General features: G+C 47.2%; 1 protein-coding gene across 3 annotated transcripts in view; it reads left to right on the forward strand.

The window, feature by feature from the left end:
* Nucleotides 1–22,090, forward strand: part of LOC121445340 (fibroblast growth factor 1) — an 85,086-nt gene that overhangs the window by 12,477 nt on the left and 50,519 nt on the right. Inside the window, exon 1 of one of the 3 annotated variants that reach the window (XM_041647428.1) lies at nucleotides 20,588–20,688. The exons of the other annotated variants lie outside the window; for them this stretch is intronic. The gene's annotated coding sequence lies outside the window, so the exon portion shown is untranslated. Of the gene's footprint in view, nucleotides 1–20,587; nucleotides 20,689–22,090 lie in introns of those variants that run through there. 3 annotated transcript variants of the gene reach the window in all.

The following is a 22,090-nucleotide window of genomic DNA, read 5'->3' on the forward strand; positions in this document are numbered from 1 at the left end:
GTGTTGCTCATTATCTCTCCCCATCCTCTCTCGGCTCACTCCACCCAGGGGGGCTATTTTTAACCTGCACTGTAATGCTAGGACTAAGCAGGACACACTGCCTCCATCCCAGCAAACGGGGCTGTCTGGGAAGAGAGCCCTCTTCCTGGAGTCTTTCTCCCTCTCCCCCTGCATCCTCTCTTTTCATATTTATTTAGCATGTACTTCCTGAGCCTGCACAGGCTACGAGGAAGAAGCAGTGGTCCCCCATCTCCATGTTGTAGCAGAGTCAAGGACAGGGTGAAAGAAAGAACACACACACACACTCACACAGAGTGCACTGAAGAAGAATCTAGTGACATTAGTAGACTGTGGCAGGTCTGTGTTGGAAAGAGAACAAGGAAGCCGTAGCCTGGGGAGATTGTGATCAACAAGGTAGAGAGACAAAGGCTATGAGAGGTGATGGAAGCAGATACAGCTGAGGCCACGAGTAGGCAGAGAGTCGTCTTTTGCTGAGGTGGGTAGAACTTGGTTTGTTCTAGAATGTAGCAGAAATCCCAGGAACTGAGGAGGAAGTGGTCTGGGAATGGCTGCGAGGCGAGGCATGCAATGAGCAGACAATATAGGGCCATGCAGACCACTTGAGGTTTTATTCTGACTGTTGTGGGGAGCCACTGGGCAGTAGGAGGCAAAGGCGATGACGGTGGTTTAAGCCATAATTTGTCCCCTGTCAGAAGAACAGACTCAACAAGATAGTGGGAATACTGAAGGGAAGTATCAGAGACAGAGGTCAGAAGGGCTGCCCTAGGAGGAAACAGGCTGGCAGCTCTAATTTGCCAGTCACTGAATGTCTTCCCTCCAAAGGCTGGCAGAGTGTATCCACAATCACAAGACAGAGCAAAGGAACATCCAGCCCCCACATCACAGGTCTTAGTAGAATCTATATAGTCTATTGCCTACAGCTGCTATCTTCACTGGCTTTCTAAGTACAGTACACTTTTTGTCCAACACTGGCCCCTCTGAGTCTTCTGGAAGATGTATAAATACTATTCTCTTTACACCATGGTACCATCTCTGTCCTTTACATCTTTAAATGGGGTGGAAAGTCAACTGGGGCAAATGCACTTGTGTATGTGTGCGTGTGTATGTGTGTGTGTGTGTGTGTGCTTGTGTATGTGTGCTTGTGTATGTGTGTGTGTGTGCGCTTGTGTATGTGTGCGTGTGTATGTGTGTACGCATGTGTATGCATGTGTGTGCTTGTGTATGTGTGCGCGTGTGTATGCATGTATGCATGTGTGTGCTTGTGTATGTGTGCACGTGTGTATGCATGTATGCATGTGTGTGCTTGTGTATGTGTGCGCGTGTGCATGTGTGCATGCGTGTGTGTACTTCTCTTGCTGTGTTGCAGACTGAACTAGCCAAGAGCCTTGTATATGCTAGCAAGTGTTCTACCACTGAGACACATCCCAGCTCCGCTATCATGTTTTAACAATGGCATAGAAAAGTCTTCAGGGAGGCCAGCAAGACGGTTCCATGATTAAAATCATCTACTGCCAAACATGACATCCTGAATTTATCCCCAGACCCAGAGGGTGGAAGGAGAGAACCGACTCCTGAAAGCCGTCTGACTTCCATACATGGTGGCCCCATCCACAATCGCATGCACACTATAAAATCACGTGATTCTTGTAAAAAGCCCAGGAGACACGAGACAGTGGTTTGTTTGTTTGTTTGTTTTTCAATGCAGGGTTTCACTGTAGCTTTGGAGCCTGTCCTGGAATTTGCTCTGTAGACCAGGCTGGCCTCCAACTCACAGAGATCTGCCTGCCTCTGCCTCCCAAGCGCTGGGACTAAAGGCATGTGCCACCACTGCAGGGCATAATAGTGTTTTACCAGCAGCACAGCATGAGTGAATCTGTTGTCTTTTCACTTTTAATTTTTCATTGATTTGAATATAGTGTCTGCTTCACAGTGAATACTCAAAATCTTCTTGTTTAATTACTTTCCTGGACTAATGAGAATATGTCACTCAAAATTATTTTTGGATAATTAGAGTAGTAAATTTTATGATTGGAAAAGTAAAATAAAGCTTAAGAAATTTTAGGAAAAACAAAAATACTCATTATTGTTAAAATATTAATAATGTTAATTTATACCTTTGTGGTTTTGTCCCTGTATTTATGTCTGTCTGTCTCTTTATCTACCAGCCAACTACTTCACACATAAGTAGCAAATATAGTATCACACACACACACAATATATATATATATATATATACATATATATATATATAATATATATATGGCCTTTTCACTTTCTTTTTCACTCAATAAACTGCAGCTAATCCCCACCCTACTTAATATTCTCTTGAAACAGCATTTTTAGTTGTGAAAGCATATATATTCCTCTCGGATTTTTAGTGAGTCTCCTACTACTGGATATTCTGCTTGTGATGACACCGGTCAACAGTTCTGCACTGACTGTGATTCTGAAGAGACATTTATGCATAGCTGCCTCTGTGTTTGGGTTCTATACCAAATTTTATAGCGCGGGTGGCTCATAAGTAAAGGCGACTTATTTCCTATGGTTCTCAGTGATGGGAAGTTCAAAATAAAGAAGCCGTCAGACCTAATGTCTGAAGCAGGCTGGCTTCTTCTCCCACACAACAGAAGGGTGATGGATCTCCCACAGGTGTGGGCTCCACCCTTATGGTGTACTTACTCCAAAAGCCCTCACCTTCTAGTATTATACTGGGGAGGGGAGCTCACCATGTGAATTTGGGGACACATCAACATTCAGACAGTAGTGTTCATGTTATCATTGAAAAGGCCCATTTAAGTACACAGGGGAGACTATTCCTAGGGCCTTGTGTCGTGGGCCAGCTGGCGTGGTTTTTTGCCACTGTCCTTCAGAACAGTCAGAGCCCAGATGCCTCGAAATCCTCCCATTTCCTCAGTGTTACTCATTACTCGCCTTTCGAGTATGTTCTTGGTGAAATTCTGCCACAGTGGGGGTAAGTTAGGAAAATCCCTATTGGGTCTAAACTGTGGGTCCTGAACTGAGAACTGATTTCTTTGAAGCCTGGCCCCTTGACAGCTGCTGTGCCCACAGGAGGGCCTCTCCTTGGAGCTTTGGTTTCTGGGACTCAACAGGAAGGATGTTGGGTAGAGCAAGCTGTGAAGGTGGGGGAACTTACACTAAGATGTAATCTCTCATTCTTTTCTGTGGAAACCAAGGAACATGAATCCTAAAACCACTCAAAATATTCTCTCTCTTTATCACTCCTTTTCCTCATTTGGGATTGGAGGGAAAGGGGAGTAGCCATATCTAAGCGGTTAAAGATAGAGGTTCTTTTTTTCCTTCCTTCCCAAGAACTGGGCTGGCTGGATCAGAGCTAAAATTAAATAATTCTGTTGTTTGCAGCTGCATAAAGAATTTAGTCTTCCTTTTCATGGAGGCAGCTGTGTTTTATAACTGTCTATCCTCCACTCTAAACAAATAAAGAAAGGAAGAAAGAAAGCAGGACTGTCTAGTTCCATCCTAAATTGCTCTCGGTTTTATAGAACAATCCAGAAATAACTAGCTCTGCTGTGCAGACCACAGAAAGAGCTAACTTCACCGAGGTCCTGTGCCTTTGGGAGCAGACCGCTGTGGACAAAACATGTAGGAGGTACTCAGTGGGCTATGCAGGGGGCACGGATGGGCAAACACTTTTCTTGCCAATGGAAAACTGCAAAGGAGAGAAACAGAGCAAGCGTTTAATCTAAACACTGGCCGATGCTGCAGGGAAGGCAGAGGAGAGCAGACAATTAAATGAACAGGTGCGTTTTGAGTTTGTCAGCTGGATGTAGAGAACGTTCTTCTTCTGAATCACAGATCTTGGCACATGTCACGGTGGAACCATGGAGGGATTTAAGTCACCACTGTAGGCACTATGGGTAATAAAGTACAGCTGACGGCAAGGCCAAGCGTTCCCATTTCCGTCTAGCTACGGGAGCCATTCCAAAGTCTTAGTACATGTAGCGGTGTCTGCTCAGTATCAAGATCACAGATAGCACATCCGACTGGATGGCAACACAAACTGGGTATGCGCTGGGCTGGTGCTGGCCAGGGGCCTGCCGCACTGCAGGACAATTAATGATAAAAGGACTTTTCTTGGGACTAAGGTGTCCCAAGATGGCTCAGTGTCTACAAAGTCTGCTGTACAAACATGAGAACTTGAGTTTGATCCCCCCCCCCCAAAAAAAGCCAGGCATGGTTGCACACTTTTGTAACTAGCATTTGGGGGAACTGGGGATAGAGATGAGTGGCTTCCAGTCAGTGAGTGCAGCATTCACTGACAGACCCTAGCTGATCTTTTGGGCTAAGGTGGGGAGAGAGAGTGGAAGATGGCCTTCTCTCATACATCTCTCACACATATACAAAAATGCATATGCATGCACACACACACATCTGCTTCCATGAACATATACATAAAATAAACACAACAGAATAGGTTTCTATCCTTAGACTATTACAAACCTTGGAAGGAAAAGACAAGCTGTGTTAATTACTCCTTTTCATGGCTGTGACCAAAAGGCCTGACAGGAATGCTTAAGGGAAGGAAGGCTTAATTAGGCTCACAGTTTCAAAGGGATTTCGGTCTCTCATAGTGGGAAGGACGCCATAGCAGGAGAAATCTGCCCATAAAACTGAGGCTGTTCACACCACGGCTGACAAGGAAGGCTGGAGGAAGAGCCAGGGGCAGGTGGGATCTTCCTACAGTGAGGCACTACTTCCTAAATGTTCCAGAACCTCCGAATAGAGCAGCACAGGCTAGGGACCAAGTATGCAAAACACAGACTTGTAGAGGCCAGTTCAGATTCAAACCATCACACAAGACAAGCACTCAAAGAAGGAATAAAGTATTACTAGGCAAAGCAATACACCATGAAACCAGGTGAGAGGGAGAAAGGGAGGGAGAAAGGAGGGTGAAGGGAGGAAGAGAGAGAGCTTATTGGAGGGACCAAGAGAGATTTGTGTGTTTGGTGTGGAGAAACTTGACACAGGTCTTAGAGAATGCAAAAACTTTTTTATTTTATTTCTGTGCATATTTGTGTGTGTGCATGTACAGACAGGTACACATGCATATGTGTGCAGAGCCTAGAAGGGCGTGTGTGTGTGTGTTTGTGTGTGTGTGTGTGTTCTCATGTGTGTGTCTGTTACTGATCTCCTGCTATGAAGAGACATTGTGATCAGGGCAACTCTTCCATGAGAAAGCATTGTGTTAGGGGCTTGCTTACACTTTCAGAGACTTGGGTGTCAGTTATCATGGCAGAGAGCATGGTGGCATGGAGGCAGCAGCGGGGCTGGAGAGGGAACTAAGAGTTCCACATTCTCATCCATAGGTGGAGGTTGGGGGAGACTAGGCCTCACATGGGCTTTTGAAACCTCAAAGCCCACCCCCAGTGACACTTTTCCTCCAACAAGGTCACACCTCTTAATCCTCAAATTGTGCCACTCCCTGGTGACTAAGTATTCAAATATATCAGCCTATGGGGGCCATTCCTATTCAAACCACCGCAGTGGAGTGAGTGTGTGTGTGTGTGTGTGTGTGTGTGTGTGTGTGTGTGTGTGTAGACTGGAGGTCAACTTCAGATGTCATTCCTCGGAAGCCATTTACCTGTTTATTGAGACAGAGTCTCTAATTAGCCTGGAACTTTCCAAATTAGGCTTATCTATCTAGTTCACAAGTTCCAGGATCGCTGCCTCTCCAGCACTAGGGTTATGAGCCTGCACCACCCTACATGGGTACAGTAGATTTACCTCAGGTCCTCATGCCTGGATACCAAACACTTTACTGACTGAACCATCCTCTCCACCCCCACCCCTGTCCTGAAAAAAGGTGTTAATGAGCAGGAGATGGAGAAGGATCTTCCAGGTCAAGAGATCAGCATGGACCAAGTTGCGAGGGCGTAGAGCACTTGGCACACAACAGGGAAGAGGGAACAGCCCACACTGCTAGGGTGGGGAAGAGTATCACGAGAATGAGGCCTTTCACACCAGTTTTGGGGTCATTTAGATGCTTGGCCAAGAATTTGGATCCTTAAAATCCATGAAGGAGAAAGTGAGAGAAAGTTCCTGAGCCCAGGGTTGGCAGTGCTTGTAGGCCTCTTTCAGAGGAGCGGCCTCACATCATGGGGCATTAGAGACAGAGTAGCAATTCTGGGAGTCTTGAAGTGGACTCTGGGGCTCCTCTTTGTGGTCCATCTCCAGCATCTGGGTCCATCCCTCAATCACTAGGATCCGTGCTGGCATTCCTCCAGGATTTGATCTCTTCTTAAGGCTTCCCCAAGACAGAGCGTGCATGATATGGGGGCCAGGGCTCTCTGGACAAGGTGGAAGTCCTCCATAACACCCACTCTTCTGGGATTATGGAGAATCAAGCTGCTCTTCTTTCCGCACCTCTATCTTTGCTCTCCACCACGTGACTCCGCCCTTTCTGCTCTGTCCAAGCCCATCTTCTCAGCCTGCCAGATGGTCAACGGGCGGATGGGTGACTGTCCCTCACCTTACTTGAGCCACACCCACAGGCAGGTTCCGCATTTGCTCTGCAGATAGATTTGGGCATCCTCTCAGTGAATGGCTCTCCAGTCCCACAATCAGAGATAGGTCTGATGACCCATGGACCAAATCCTCTTCATTTTCTTCTTCAAGTAACTTCAGAGCCAGTCTCGCTCTTCAACATTCATGGCTTAAGTTTCGGATTTTTTGGGACAATTTTAATTCAATAACTGTTGTCCCTGCCGGGACATATTGGTGAGAAGGCAGTGTCAGAGCCCTGGCCTACACTGGCGAGCCATCTAGCAAAGAAGACTGACTTCAGTTGCCAAAATGCTTGTCTCGCATGTGTAAGGACTTGGGTTCAATCCCCACATATAATGCTAGATGTGGAGATACAGTCTTGGAATTCCTACACTGGGAAGGTGGAGGCAGGAGGATTCCTGGTGCTTGACAGCCAGCCAGCCTAACCAAACCACTGAGCTCCGGACCAATAGGAAATTCTGTCTCAAAGGAGGTGGACGACATACCTGTGGGTGACTTCTGAGGTTGCCCTCTGACCTGCATACACACATGCACACGTACCTTCAGATTAAATACACACAGAGAAAAGGCAGACATGAAGCAGGAGCTGGAAGATGCATGGCTTCTGCTTGAAACCTCCACCAGACTGTCCTATAGTCTTCCCAGAAGCATCTTCCAAACTTCCTTCTCAAAATTTCTCTCTCTCTCTCTCTCTCTCTCTCTCTCTCTCTCTCTCTATATATATATATATATATATATATATATATATATATATACACACACACACACACACACACACACACACACACACCGGCCTCACCTTTGTTTACTTGCGGCAGAGTCTAAGCTTGCTGGAATGACATCATTTGAGGTCCTCTATGATCTAATGTCAAACTTGCACTAACCCTGGACATCCCTGTTAGCCCCTCTGCTCAGTGGCCTCAGGCTGGGGAGATGCCCTCTGCTTTCCCATGGGCCTTGGATCAAGTGGTTCCTTTATTCTGTTACCCCATGTGGAATGCCTGTTTGTCCTTCTGGCAGAGACACCCCATTTTCCACAAAAGCTCCCTACCCTGTATCCTAAGCTCCTGGTACTGCCCTCATGGCACTTAGCAGAGCCTGATACAGCATCTGTGATTTAGCTTCTCGTCCACTCTCAAAGACACAGAGACTATCTTATCCATCCTGAGTTAACCATAACAACAAAAGTAACAGCTGTGAGATGAGATTCAAAAAGTATGTTTTACTTATGAGCCAGCCTCTGGGATGGCTGCTTCCCTCTGACCGGGTAACAAACACAAGGGTAGAGATGAGGTGACTAAGCTCGGACTTTGTGGCTTTAAATCCAGGAAGCCTCACATTGAAGCCTATGTCTCTAACCATGATTCCAGTTTTATTCTCTTGCCATATGTCTGTCTAGTCATGTTTCTTGCCCATAATATCCTTCACAGGGTGGCTCACTGACCAGACAGGGATGCCCAGAGCAGCCTCGCTGAGGTCATGTAAGTCACAGCCACTGAGACTTGACAAATGCCCGTTGTTAGTGCCCACATCTTCTCTTGCACTTATTACCTAGAACAGTGGTTCTCAACCTTCCTGATGCCGCGGCCCTTTAATACAGTCCCTCATGTTGTGGTGACCTCTGACCATAAAATTACTTTATTACTTCATAACTGTAATTTTGTTATTGTTATGAATTGTAAATATCTGCTATGCAGGATATCTGATACGTGACACCTATGAAAAGGTCCTCTGATTCCCAGAGAGGTCGCGACTCACAGGTTGGGGACCACAGATCTAGGACACAAGGGTAACAGTTTCTAATGAAAAAGCAAACGTCTTGAACTGGTTTGCCATAAACGATGTGATGGAAGTTTAGTTAGTTCAGACTCTTTGGATCTAATGTGTTTTGGGCAGTGACATGTCCCATCACAGCCCTACTTGGACCCAGGCTTCCATGCAGCTGCCTCTGCCCAAGCTGAGAGGTTGTGTGTAACAAAGTACCGCCTCTTCTTTCCCCCTGACTAGACTGCGCTTCCCCAGAGAAGAACGGTGTGGTTCCTGGGCCTGTCCCCATGTGCTACCCTGCTGGGATGCAGACAGGCCTGCTTTTGTGAGCACGAGTGGGTGGGTGGCCTTCTGTGGCAGCCCGAGTCAGTGGGAGCAGGGCCAGACGGGCGGTTGGGCTGGAAAAGTTAGGAACGGGAAAGAGTGGGAGAGCTGTGCGCAGACAGCCACCAGCGGGCCAGCCGGTGCTGCCTCCATTTCTTTCTGAGGCGCAAGTTAAGTGAAAGCTGGAGAGTGGGATCCAGAGCCTGGGCTCCTCAGGGCTCCCATCCACCATATCTGTTGGTAGATAAGGCCACCTGTTCTGTCTTCCCCCTTCTTTGCCCCTTCAGTCTATGAGGGACTAAGAAGTTGGTAGCAGTTGCAGTCCAAATGTCTCTACCAACTCTCATGCTGAAACACCATCCTGCATTGTAAGATATTCAGAGGTGGGACCAGGAAGCCCCTAGGAGGGGTGGCTGGGTCATGAGGGCCTTCAACAGCCTCATGGAGTAACGAGTTATAAATGATCTACAAGGTAGCTCTTTAAATTTGGGGTTTTTTTTCTTTTCTTTTTGGTTTTTTCTTCTCTCGCTCTCTTTCTCCCTCCCTCCCTCCCTCCCTCCCTCCCTCCCTCCCTCTTTGAGATAGTCACTAATGTAGACTGTTCTCAGATTCACTATGTATCCAAGGAAGATGACTTTGGATTTCTGTTCCTCCTGACTGAGATACTGGAATATTCCACCTCACTAGGGTTAGGTGAACCCAGGACCTCATATATGTCAGGAAAGCACTTTACCAACTGAGTTATATCCTTGCCTCCAGGGTAGGACTTTTTTTTCTTTTTTCTTTTGCAGTTTTTACATTTATTTACACATTTATATGTGTGCACGTGTCCATATGCACATGTTAATACAGGCCATGTCACCTGTGTAGAGATCAGAGGACAACTTGCAATAGTTAATTCTCTCCTTGTACCATGTAGGCCCTGGGTCTGAGCCACCTCACGAGCCATGACTCTGTAATGTGTCTCTCTTGCCATCTGATGTCTTATGTGATCAATAACCCTGAGGAGAGTGGAGAGTCCCCGCTAAACATGACCTCTTAACTTTGAGCGTCCCGGCCTCCAGAACCATGAGCAAAATCAACCTTCACTCTTTCCAAGTTACGCAGCAGGTGGCTCCATTTAGCAACAGAATGTAGATTTGTTCAGTTTCTTTCCTTGGCTTGAGCTTGGCTTGGCTTATCAGCCATGTAGGCATCGCTATATGCTACTCTGTACACCATGGCTCAGTTTAACTGCCATGTTTTTGGAAGACACACCAGAGGACGCACAGACAAACAAAAGGGCCAACTGATGAAAGAATGATTGATGTTGACTTGTCTCACGTAGCACACCATGCTTTCCAGACTGACTCAAAGATGCCATGCTGCTGCGGTGCTCAGGAGAGCTATAGGGCACACAGGGCAACACAGGACTCTCTAAGGATCAGGATTGGGAAGACTGCGTTTGTCTGACATGCCCCTCAGCCCATCAGTGATATTCTGGTTCCATGATCTCTTGGGGGCAACTGCAAGGCCCATGATGTCACTAGACAGCCAGTCCTCTGTATTAGGGCCACGGGGTTGAGGTTCCAGCTGAGCTTCATTCAACAAAACCAGACTGGCATCACATATACAGAGTGGCTCGCCACTTACACAGATATGGACCCAGGGCTGATCCCTGACCTTGGGTTATGAAACAGGGACAATTAGAAAAGAAATTGTAGGAGGCAGCCTTGTCTCCAAAGAAAAGGGCTGTGGGCAGCCAGTCTGCCTAAAAGTCAGTAGCTCCATCCTGAGTGTCATGAAACAGAGACAGAGCAGTGAGCCAGACAAGAGCAGACAATGCTTGCTCCCTGCAAACCTCCCCAGGACTCCTGAAGAGAGGCTCCAGAGCCTGGGAGAGGTCTCTGCAAGAGTCCCTGTACCCAGAGACTGTGGGTGGAAAGGACCCTAGTGTCTGCAGGTACAGGGAGACTTTGTGACAGTCATTGCTGTTGGAGACATACGGTATGATGATGATGATGATGATGATGATGATGACTTCCTAAGTACAGAGGGGAGAGGCTTGAAGGAGAAGAGGAAAATGGGGGTTGGAGAGGTGACATCATCCAGCCCAGTTCTCACTAAAAGTTGTAATAGACTCAAGACCTCAGGGCCTTGGCTCCTACTCACCAGGTAAAGGGCTTATCAGTGCCAGAGAACAGATAAGGAGATATCTATGGCCCCATGCAGCAAATGGCTACCCGGCACCGTGGCTACTGCTTACTGGATGCCTGTTTCCACATCTGGCCATACCTAAAGTAATGTAAGTTGTAAACCTTGTTGTGCACCACTGAGGGAAAATGGCCCAGAGCCTGACTCTAGAGATGCCAGCCTACTTACAATACGTGCATCTGAGGTGATGAAAGATTCGGCACCCCAGTGGGTCAGGAGCCCAGATTCAACTTCCACACCATCCCAGCAGAATCCCGTCAGTGCAGGAGAGGCACAGGCTTAGAACAGTGGCATGTGTACACACAGCAGGCACCACAGCTGGGGAGCCACAGCACTAGATCTATTCTGTGCTCAAAGTCCACGCCCTAACCATCAAGCAATACTGCCACCCATTCCTCCTTCTGGGCTTGGCAAACAGAAACCACAAAGGAGCCACCAAACTAGGAAAAGGGAAACCTCATTGTATCGCATCCTTTCCCATCCAGGCTCACTCGTGCCTAGGCTCATTTCCATCTCAGGTTCCCTGGATTTACACATCCATCCTTGGGTTGTGGAGTCAGGCCCCTTCTACAGGAAGATCTCAGAGCTCTGGCCATCTGCATCCTGGTTCACAAGCCTGCTTGGGATGCGTCTTTTCTTTCTGCTGACCCATCTCTTCGCTTCCCAGGCCTCCATTTGTGATTCGTGCCAGATTCTGTAGCCTCATCCTTGACCTTGAGCCTCATCCTTCCCACATCTTCCTTGTGTCTCCCTCATCATCTGAAGCCTTCAGCATCTCTCTGCCTTCTTCCAAAGCCTTATTCACATCTTAATCACTTCCTGGCCCATTCATACCTCCAACTCTTGAAAGGTTTCTTAGAAATCTTGCCTGTTAAGATGAAAATGTGGGGTGAGAGAGGTGCAATGAAGAGATGTCTGTGTGTGGGAAAAGGGAATTGGATATGTCTTCTTGCTCTCCGTTTGGCTTCTTGGCCTCCCCCATTGACTATGGGTCACACAGAGACAATCACCTCTTAGCTTCCAACTCCTATCGTCACCCTGTATCTCTTTACTCTCTGCCTTAACCTTTTGGCTCTCCTTCCCCAGTTTCCATGGTGAACAAGGTAATTATATCAAGTCTCCCCCATCTCTTCAGACACCCTTGCTCTCTCCCTTCGGCCCCTGAGTCATCCTTTCCTGCCACACCTCTCTCCAAGCCTTCCCCAAGATGAAGAATAGGAGTTGGCCCTCGCCCTGTCCCGATGTTACTCCATGCTTCAGAAAGACAATAAAATCATGGTTTGGAAACACTTCCTAACTGACAAGGTCTTTCTATTGGCAAAGGCTGCCCCCTCCTTCTCTGACCTTCTCCTCCCTCAGCCTCTCCCTTCAGCACCCATTCTTAGCACACTCTCAACTTGCAAACTCCCTTACATGACCCCGCCCAGAGGAACTTGGAAACAATTGCCATTTCAGTATGCTTTCAGGCCTTATCCGTACTCTATCTGTAGCACTGAAAGGCAGACAATATGGGGCTCCTTGGTTGTAAGCTCCCGGTGGGGGTACGGAGACACCTGCTGCATTTCACACTCTCCATACACCCATGTGTCGAGGACTCAGGTACTAACAGTTGGGGTGCAGCTTAGTGGTACAGCATTTGCCTAACATGTAAAAGGCTCTGGGATGGACCCCCAGAAACCTCAGCACCAATTTAAAAAGAGAAGAAGTAAAAGGAATTTCTAAATCACCACTGAGAATGTGTCCATTTAAGACTGGAGCTCCACGGAGGTTCTTTTGCTTCAATGAGCATTTATGGAGACCCTACTGTGAATTGAGTCTTGCGTTAAGCATGGTAAATATAACGACAATAAAAGTATCTCCAGATTCTTGAAGCTTGTCTTCTAGCAGAAAACGCCATTGTAAAGTGATTATATTGTTACCTACCTAATATTGGACTGTTGTAAGTGTATTAGCAACAACTTAAAAAATTTTGGGACAGTGTCTCATGTATCCCAGGTGGATCTCAGACTCATCTGTAGCAAAGGGTGACCTTGCACCTTCTGAGGGCTGGGATTTTAGATGCTCTGCTAGTTCATATGATGCTGGGGACTGAACCCGGAGCCCTATGCATGCTAGGCACGCACTGTGCCAGCCCAGCTACATTCCCAGCTCCACAGTACTAAAATAACAGAAAACTATGCATTTGGAGAAAGAGGGAGAGAGAGAGAGAGAGAGAGAGAGAGAGAGAGAGAGAGACTAGGGTATTTCAAAACAGATTTCTAGAAATATAATTCACATATTACAATTAACGATGAAAAAGTATGCAATATAGTGGCTTTTAGGACATTCATAGAATCATGCAATTATTGTCACTATCTACTTTGGAGAAATTTTGAAAGAGATATACCTATTATTTCCTATTTTTCCCATGCCTTCACTCCCTGGCAATAAGCAATTTACTTTCTGTTTCCATGGATACGTCTAGTCTGGAAATTTCATACAGGTGGAATTCTAGGCTATGTGACTGGCGTCTTTCACACCATGGTTCATCATGCTGTAGCATGTAGCAGAACTTTGTTCCTCTCAGCAGCTGACTAATCCATCACATGAAGGCACTTCTTGGCTCCGATGAGTAATTCTACCAACATTGGCAGACTCGTTTTATGTGAACATATGCTTTCCTTTCTCTTGGGCATATACTTAGGTGTGGGATTGTTAGGTTATGTGCCAACCCTGTGCTACACTGGATGAGAACTGCCACCCTTTCCCAGGCTGGCCACACTATCTTGCATTCTCAGAAGCACCATATGAGAGCCCCATTTTCTCCACATCCTGGTCAACACTGGCTGCTGTCCACCTTGTCCCTTGAAGTTCTCTTAGGAGTTATGACGTGGTACAGAACTTTGGACTTAGCATTTCCTTGGTATCTAAGAGCATCTTTGCATGTGGAGATGAAAATGTCTGTCCTATGTTTGTGGGGCAGGTCCTGACTGGGGTTCACAACACGATACCCGCCGAGTGTCAGGCCCTGCATTGACGATAGCCCCGAAAGAGGAATGTTTTGCAAAGATGAAGCTGTACTTTCTTTTCTTTTCTTTTTTTTTTTTTTGAAGCTGTACTTTCATTGTTCCTCCCTGTCCTATGGCTTAGAAACTGTCCCAACCCTCTCAGAGGCTGAGACGGCAAGACAGAGAAGAAAGAGAGACACAGAACAAAGAAGACAGTTGATTCAACTGCCCAGACCTGTGGCCATTGCACTCAGCTGATCTGCAAAATGGCTTGCACTCTCTTATCGCATGGCAAGGGTGAGGATGAAACCTGGCAGACACAAGATGGTGCTTGTGCCACTGTTGGGTCTGGGAGCTGGGAGAGGCAATGTCTCTGTCTCCCAAGCTTAGAACCAAAGATGAGATTGTATAAGAAGTATGATGGGGTTGTCTTTCGCTATACAAACATCCTGGTGAGTTGGAGGTACACTAAAGACAAAGTCATCCTGAATTGTCGGCCATGGTGGGGACGGGTGCTGAGTTTGAGCAAGTACATCAGCTGGTGAGTGGGTGGACTCTGATACTGTTCCCACATGATGTGAGCCAGAGGCCACTGTGGTGTGACCCTACAGTGGGGTCAGGGGCAGACCTCCTGGGTAGGGAGGCAAAGGCCCACAGCCAGAAAGCGTTGGTCAGCCAAGGAGCCGCCCTGGGCCCCAACACAGCCAAGAGAGACCAAAAGCCCCGTCTGAGTCATAAAGACAGAGGAATAGGCAGACCAAGGCAAGCAAAGACCAGACAAATCCGGAGCAAGGGCCCTGGAGGACCTTCTAGAGGAACAAGTTCTTCTCTCCTAGAGAGGCAGAGGGGCCCTGGTTCCTCTTTCCCATCACCTCTGAGAGGCCAGGGAGGGCAAAGCTGGAGAAGTCAGAGGGACAGCGTGTCCCTCACTTTGAAGATGGCCTAAGAAGATGGATGATAGCCAAGGTGTTTTTAACCACCTAATAGTCCGAGTACAAGAACCAGAAGCCATGTTCTACAGGGAGTCCAGGCTCTGGATTTCACCAGAGCTCATCAGCAAGTCCCCTGCACCTTGCTGATGAGATGACATGTCCAATTTGTGTTCATGTTCTCAGCCATTTTCAGGGACAGCAGGAGTCAAAGGAGACTCTAAAGCCAAAAAAGCTCTCCTCTTTGACCAGCAAAGCCAGCTTTACATATATGCCCTGTTGCCTCTCATGACCATTCCTTCAGAAAGCCAGTCAGAGGCATTTGGATGGGCCAAGCTTAGAGAAACATCAGTCCCTCATCACAGCCTGTCTGGTCTTTTGAGACTTTACTTTGTCCCAAATGTTAGGCCAGCTCTCTCCATGTGTCCTGAGTCCTCACAGCAACCCCTGCAAGCAGATATAGCTGTGCATACTTCATAGACAAAGAAACTTGGGTCCTGGTGAGGTTTCCCAGGATCTGGGTAAAAGATTAGGCCTGTATTTGATTTCACTGCAGGAGGCTGGGCACTTAGTTGCTATGTACACTGTTTCCCTCTCTTTTGCTAAATAAATAAATAAATAAATTCCTTGAAGACAAATATAAAAATACAAAAATGCTTCCATTTGTAAAGTACATACTCATTTCACACACACATACATACACACACACGCACGTACACACACACACATACTCATTTCACACACACATATACACACATACATACACACATACACATACACACATGTGCATGCACACACATACTCATTTCACACACACACACACACGCACACATCCACACACGCACACACACAAGGTGGTTAACCAAAGTAGTAGTGAGCCTGAGCACTTATTTCAGCCATCTTCCACACACACACCCCCAACGCTGTCTGCCGCAAGGTTTTAGCATTGTTGGTTTTGTAACTGTTCCTAAAAGACACCATACTTAGTTCACATCTTTTTCTACCCATGCACACGTGTCCATCCATCCATGTTTCCATCCAGTTTTTCATCGTATGGGTTTTCATCTTCTGAGGTGTTTTTTGGAAAAGCTTATTTATGTATTGTTTTTTAGGTATTAGTACTTTGTCTGCACACATGCCTTCATGCATACGTGCTGGAAGAGGGCAGCAGACCCCATTACAGATGGTTGTGAGCCACCATGTGGTTGCTGGAAATTGAACTCAGGACCTCTAGGAGAGCAGTCAGTGCTCTTAACTGCTGAGACATCTCTCTAGCGTGTCTTATAAGTTTTTCAACTTACTGTGTGCCAGGCATTAGCACCCAAATGTCCAGGAGGGTCCCCACTGTGAGTAGTGCAGTCACAAAAGTCCCCACCCTTCAGGCAACAGTACATATAGATGCCATGAATGTGGCTCTCTGCACCCTACCCCTTCTTTTCCTTCTGGCCTTGGCTTGCGTGTCACTCTTCAAGGAATCTTGCCTGTCAGTCTTACACTTTATTCCTGTTTGGTCCCTTGGTAGTGAAGAGAATGGCCTCTAAACTCAATCTTTTTTGTCCTTTGATGATGAAGCATGTGTGTGGAACACGTGTGTGTGTGTGTGTGTGTGTGTGTGTGTGTCCCTGCTACAGTGTGGTCCCTTCAACACAAGGACCAGAGCTAATCACAAAGGTATCTCTAGGCCTCACTCACCTCTAGCATCTGGTATGTTGCTTAAATAAATAAAGGTTTCTGTATTCATTCAAGTCAAGTTGTGAAGTTTGGGCTGGGTCTCTAGGCAACGATAAACAACAGTGGAGATTTGATCAACAGTAATGCATGATCAGATCGGTGGTTTACAAGGAAAGGCTGGCAGTGCTGTAGAGGAAGGAGAAGAAGAGACAATGTAGAAGCAACTTCGCTAGTACATCAGGAATTCATTGACCTGAGCTATGACAGTAATGGCAGGCAGGGAGGGGTGATGGCTAGCACCCTCACCAGATGCCCATGAGTAGCTGGAGACAGGAAATGTGGCCACATCTGCGCCGTGGGTGACTTTACAAGCACTGAACAGCCATCAATCAAGAGAGTAAGGCAAGAAGGGGAAGGCAGTGGGGTATTTTTAGGAGTGAGTCCATGATGACCATGGTATTCTTCACGGTATTCTCTTAACACCCTCCTTAGACCTTCCCAGGGAAGCTTCTTGGAGTGGGTGGGAACTGTGACTCTGGGGATTAGGGTGAGGGGCAGGACGGAATCTGGGAGACATGGTTGTCTCTGGGGTGAACAAGGGCACTCAGAGAGAACATATATATTAATAAAGACCCTGGGATGGGTGCCTGGGGCTACCATACCTCAAAGAGTGGCTGAAGAAATAGAAACCAGGGTAGAGTATTAAGAGAGTCACAAGCCAGAGTTACCAGAGAGGCAAGAGAAGGGAGAATTATCTGGGGATAGGATTCAAAGTTCTGGCCACGATGTTGACTTCCTTTGGGAAGCTCAGATGAGAAACTGAGAGGGACACAGGCTCGAGGACCCTGGGAGAATTCGTCAGGTAGCAGGGACTTGCATAGGGGCAAAGGCAATGTAACAGGGCTGTAGGGAGAGTTGGGACATCCAGAAATGGCAGCGAACTTCTCAGAGCTAGAGATGGGGAGAGTAACAAATTAAAGTTGAGCTCTCCTCATCCATCCATCCCACTTGAGCAATTCATGTCTTTGGATTTCTTTCCATGTCCTTAACACAACACACAGGTGATTTCTAAAGCAGTCAGGTAATTCCACACACGCTGCTCTAAAGAATCCATTTCTCTGTTCTGAAATGCTCGTATGTGTCTACCATTGGCTTGGCTAATAACTTACTTTATCCCTCCATTATTGATGCACCATGGCTTCAGGATTTTTCTCTTGCACGCAGTACTGCAGTGATTTTCACAACGCATCTTAGGGAATTGGCAAGTGTTGTACTGCGGGAGAAAGTCTTAACACCGGCTTGCCCACAATGGTTCTGCACATAAGCAGGCTGTTTCCCAAAAGGGTTCCTTGGATGCGTCCACGCTTCCATGAAGGACTGAGAATAAACAGTGTGGGGAAGAAAACAGACCCCAAGCAAGTTTGGAAAACGCAGACAAGGGTTTTTAAGTATTCCAACTTCATGACTGCGCTGTTTTCTTTTTAATTAAGATGTAGGCTGTAGAGGATGTATTTATGCAAAAGTAACTCTGATTAACCTGATAATGGGGAAGATTAAAGATGGAACCGCTTCTCAAGGTCATAAAGTAACAGTCTACCTTCTCAGTCTGACTGGACTGTCATCTACCCCAGTCAATTCGTGAATGAGACTCTGATTCCTCACAAGTATGTTTAGAGTGTGGCTTGTCATTTGTTCACAGAGTTCAGGGCCATCAGGATTCAAGTCCACTGAAGTGTTTTGTGGACACAATATCCCTGGGATTTGGTGTTTAACCTGTGAGGTCTGCTTAATTATTTTTTCACAGAATTATCTTTGGCATAGACTGGAGAAACCCTCTCTGCTCCCTGCAGAGAACACAAAAGCATTCAGAGAAAACAAAACAAAACAAAAAAACAGGAGACCAAGTGCCAAGAACCCCTGAGTCTCACTGTGGAGGCAGCGGCACACTTGTCTCATGGCGCCCTCTTCTGGCCCTAGGCTCCATCACACCCACCCCAATTCCAACCCAGTCAAAGGAGGAGCCTGATTTTTAGCTTTTCAAAGGCAGCTAGCTCTCCCCACCAACACTAACATCAACAAACCTTTGCTTTTCTGAGGCCGAAGCCACCGAGAACCCAAGGTGTTCTCTCTCGAAGTTCGTGCTGTGTTTTCAGGTCGGGCAGGGCTCCAGCTCCTCTCTAGGATTGAGTTCTTAGTGACTTTTACTTGTTAATGGCCAGGAAGAAAATCTGTAACTTTGGATATACAGGAAGTGGGTCCAGAAATCAAAGCAGAAGAGAACCATGCTACATAGTACACATCGCGTGTGAGCACAGTGTGCCTGGGGTTGAGGTTTTCTACCCACTTAATTCTGCAGAAGTAGCTCCTGAGGACCTACTGTGTGACAGGAATGTGCTAGAGTGTCTTTGAGGAGGTCAAGCTGTGATAACATCACTTCTGCAGGCTAATTGGGCAGGAGTTTGTATTGTGAAGTACTTGGGCATCTCTCAGCACCCTAACTGCTTACTGCAGTCTGGGCATTAATCTGTGCCGCCTTGTGACTGTTAAATTTACTCTTCACAGTTCCGAAGTGGCTTCCTTCTAGCTAAAGGGGGCTAATCAGGCCCGCAGGATCATGTTCAAGGTCTAATAGGAGGGAGGAGCCAGCATGGAAAAAAGAAAACCAACTGTTTTCCCTGGAGCTCCAAAAGCAGAGCTGAGGCTGGGACCCTTTGGATGTGGGAGTCTGTGGTTCCCTGGCACTAAGTCCATAAACGCTTCCGGGTGAGCCACAGGCCTGTAACCCTCAGCTCCTGCCTAGACACCTTGCCCTGCTCTTCCTGCTCTTCTTCCAGGCAGAAACAGAGCCTCTTTACCATTTTTTTTTCTCATGCAGGGGCGCATCTGCCAGACAGAGAGATGGACCCCAGCTGTTCTAGCCAGGCCTCAGTATGCACAGAGTAGAAGACAGAGATGACATTACTGGCAGATGAACTAGATAATGTCATGCAAGAAAAACATGAAAAATGACCCAGGCGAGACCAAGGGCTGCGAGGAAGCAAATTCCATACAACGGCCAGTTAGTGTTCATTAGTTACTTGTGCCCGGACCCTCCCTAGATTCCAGGACTGTCTAGACATTAACTGGAAAATCACTCAAATAAAAGTAGAAATTTAACCTCTGATCTGACTAGCGCTGTGGAGGAGAGGCAGATGGGACTGTGCAGCTGTAATGCCACATCTGACTGGGGCAGAGGCAGGAGAGCAGGTGAATTAGCTGTAAGAGTGTTCAGGGCATCAGAGGGATGGAAAGGTGGCAGGAGGCCATGGAGTACAGCTGTATTCGTCACTTGTCATTGTGACCAAACACCTGATAAGAGCAACTGAAGGGAGGAAGGGCTCACTTTGGACTCGGGGTTAAAAAGGGTTCCAGTCCAGCATGGCGGCAGGAGTGTGAGGTGGTCAGGAGGCTAAGAGGTGATGGGGCGTGCAACAGCCAGTAAACCTCAAGGCCAGCCCAAAGGACCCACTTCCTCTTGCAAGGCTTCGCCTAAAGATTTTATAAGCGGTCAAATGTTTAGACACAAGAGACTAAGGGAGGCATCTCACGGTCAAACTACAGCAGGATCTACGGCACCAGGGGAAGGCTGATGAAGCTGAAACACAAGGCCAGCAAAGTCAGCGACCAAACCCCAAATGGTTGTGGTTGATCGTGGTCTTCACACCCCTGAGCTCACTTCTTCCTCTAGAGCCCCACGGTGTGGGAATGGATGAGACTCATTGCCTCCTCAGTATCTGCTGTTAGCACCGTTCTTATCCCCATTTCCCAGGCTGAGCCTACAGGGAAGGACCTACCAGGCTAGTGGACCGCGTCTGCTCAGCAGTTCACATGAATCTGTGGGCACCAGGCCAGGAGGTCTCAGAAGCCATGGAAATTAGGGTTAAGTGTCTGTAAAGGTAACCACTGGTTTTCTGGAGACATTCTGAATGAATGACTGGTTAGCCAGCTGACCACAAGAGTTACAAAAAAAAAAAAAAAAAATCCAAGCTTTTATCCTGAATCCCCCAAAGGAAAGAGAAAAAAAAAAGGAGGAAGGACAGAGCCTTTCAAGAGAAGACCAGCTATAAATGGAAAATGACACTACAGGAAAACAAACCTTACTCGATGGGAACCCATTTTTGACTCTCTGTCTGGAAATCCAGGGCAGAAGGAAGTGGAGGGGACAGGGAGTGAGCAGATCTGCCCAGGCTAAACCACCCATCGCTGGAGCTGGGGTAAACTCATGTGTGTGTCTATGTGTCTGTGTCTCTGTGTGTGTACATGAGTGTGTACGCTTGTGAATGCACTTTGACAGGGCCATGGTAAAGGCAGTACCCATACAGCTGCCATCCAGATACAGACAGATCTAGGCGCCTGGGGTTGTAGCTGCTGGCCCATTGCTGGCAGGATGCCCAGCATGCGATACGGGGAGGAAGGTTGGGGAGCACTGTGAGGCTCTAGGGCACATCTGCTTGCTTCCTCAGAGGGTCATTGTGCCCACGGATGGGATGATCCACTGGTCACTGCTCTCTCTGGACTAAGGTTGACCCTCTAGACTCAAGGCTCACAGCTCCAGTTCCACAGCCCACTGGAGAAGCACTGGTAATTTCTGAGTGTCGTGGTGCTCTGAATTTCTCATTAGAAAAGGAAGGCACTGCTACTATTTCAATAGCCCTACCTGCAAATATTGACATTCGTAAGAGGCAACCTCTGGGGATGGTGTGAGAATGATGTGTTCCTTCTAGGGAGGGTGCAGGTCAAATGCAGTCCTGAGCTCCATGGGATGAACGTGGCCGCTGTGCAAGGGCAGTCTCAGAGGATGACAAAGCCCAGGATGTTGTAACAGTCTCAGCTGGTACAAGTAGCGTCAATGTTGCTTACGTGACAGCATCCCTGTGACACGCTTCTCTGACCATGTCCCTTTTGTGAAATATATGTCTGTCTTAAGATCCAAGGTCAGAATCTCTGGGTTGAAGTCCCAGGGAGACCCCTTCCTGGACACATGGCCTCGAACAACAACTTAACCCCTGGGTCTCAGTCCTCATCTGTAAAGTAAGACTGTGGATAGCACCTATGCCATGGGCTTAAAAAGGAGGACGCGCTGAAGGGCATTTGAAAGGTACCTGGTACTAAGTACTCACTAAATATCCGTAATGACTATACTGTGGATTCTTTCTGCTTGCGCTTCTGATTACCCTGCTAGCCAGTTCAGGAAGCAGAGTTAAAAAAAGCCATGAAAGGTCCACATGGTAGAATATTACTTAGCATTAAAACGTCATGAGCTATCAAGTTACAAGAAAATATGGAAACATCTTAAAGACACATAACTGAGAGAAGCCAACCAAAGGCCATGGGTTGTCTGATCTCTACCATATGGTTATCTGGGAAAGACAGAATCATGGAGACAGAAAGATGTCCATGGCCACCCATAGCTAGGAAAGAGGGAATGGTGGATCTGTGGACAAAGGAAAAAATCTCAGGTAGGGAAACCAGCTGCGTGACCCTGTAAGCGTAGATAGTACCGTTATGCTTGTTATGATCTTCGGAAGGAACACCACCAAGAGCCAACACACAGCAAACTCTGGCCTGGGCGGCAACGTGCTATCAGCATAGGTTCATGGATTTTAACAAATGTGC

The sequence above is a fragment of the Microtus oregoni genome, unplaced genomic scaffold, assembly GCF_018167655.1.
Source record: "Microtus oregoni isolate MIOR12 unplaced genomic scaffold, Mior012 000176F_ref0000478, whole genome shotgun sequence".
NCBI classification, from domain to species: Eukaryota; Metazoa; Chordata; class Mammalia; order Rodentia; family Cricetidae; genus Microtus; species Microtus oregoni.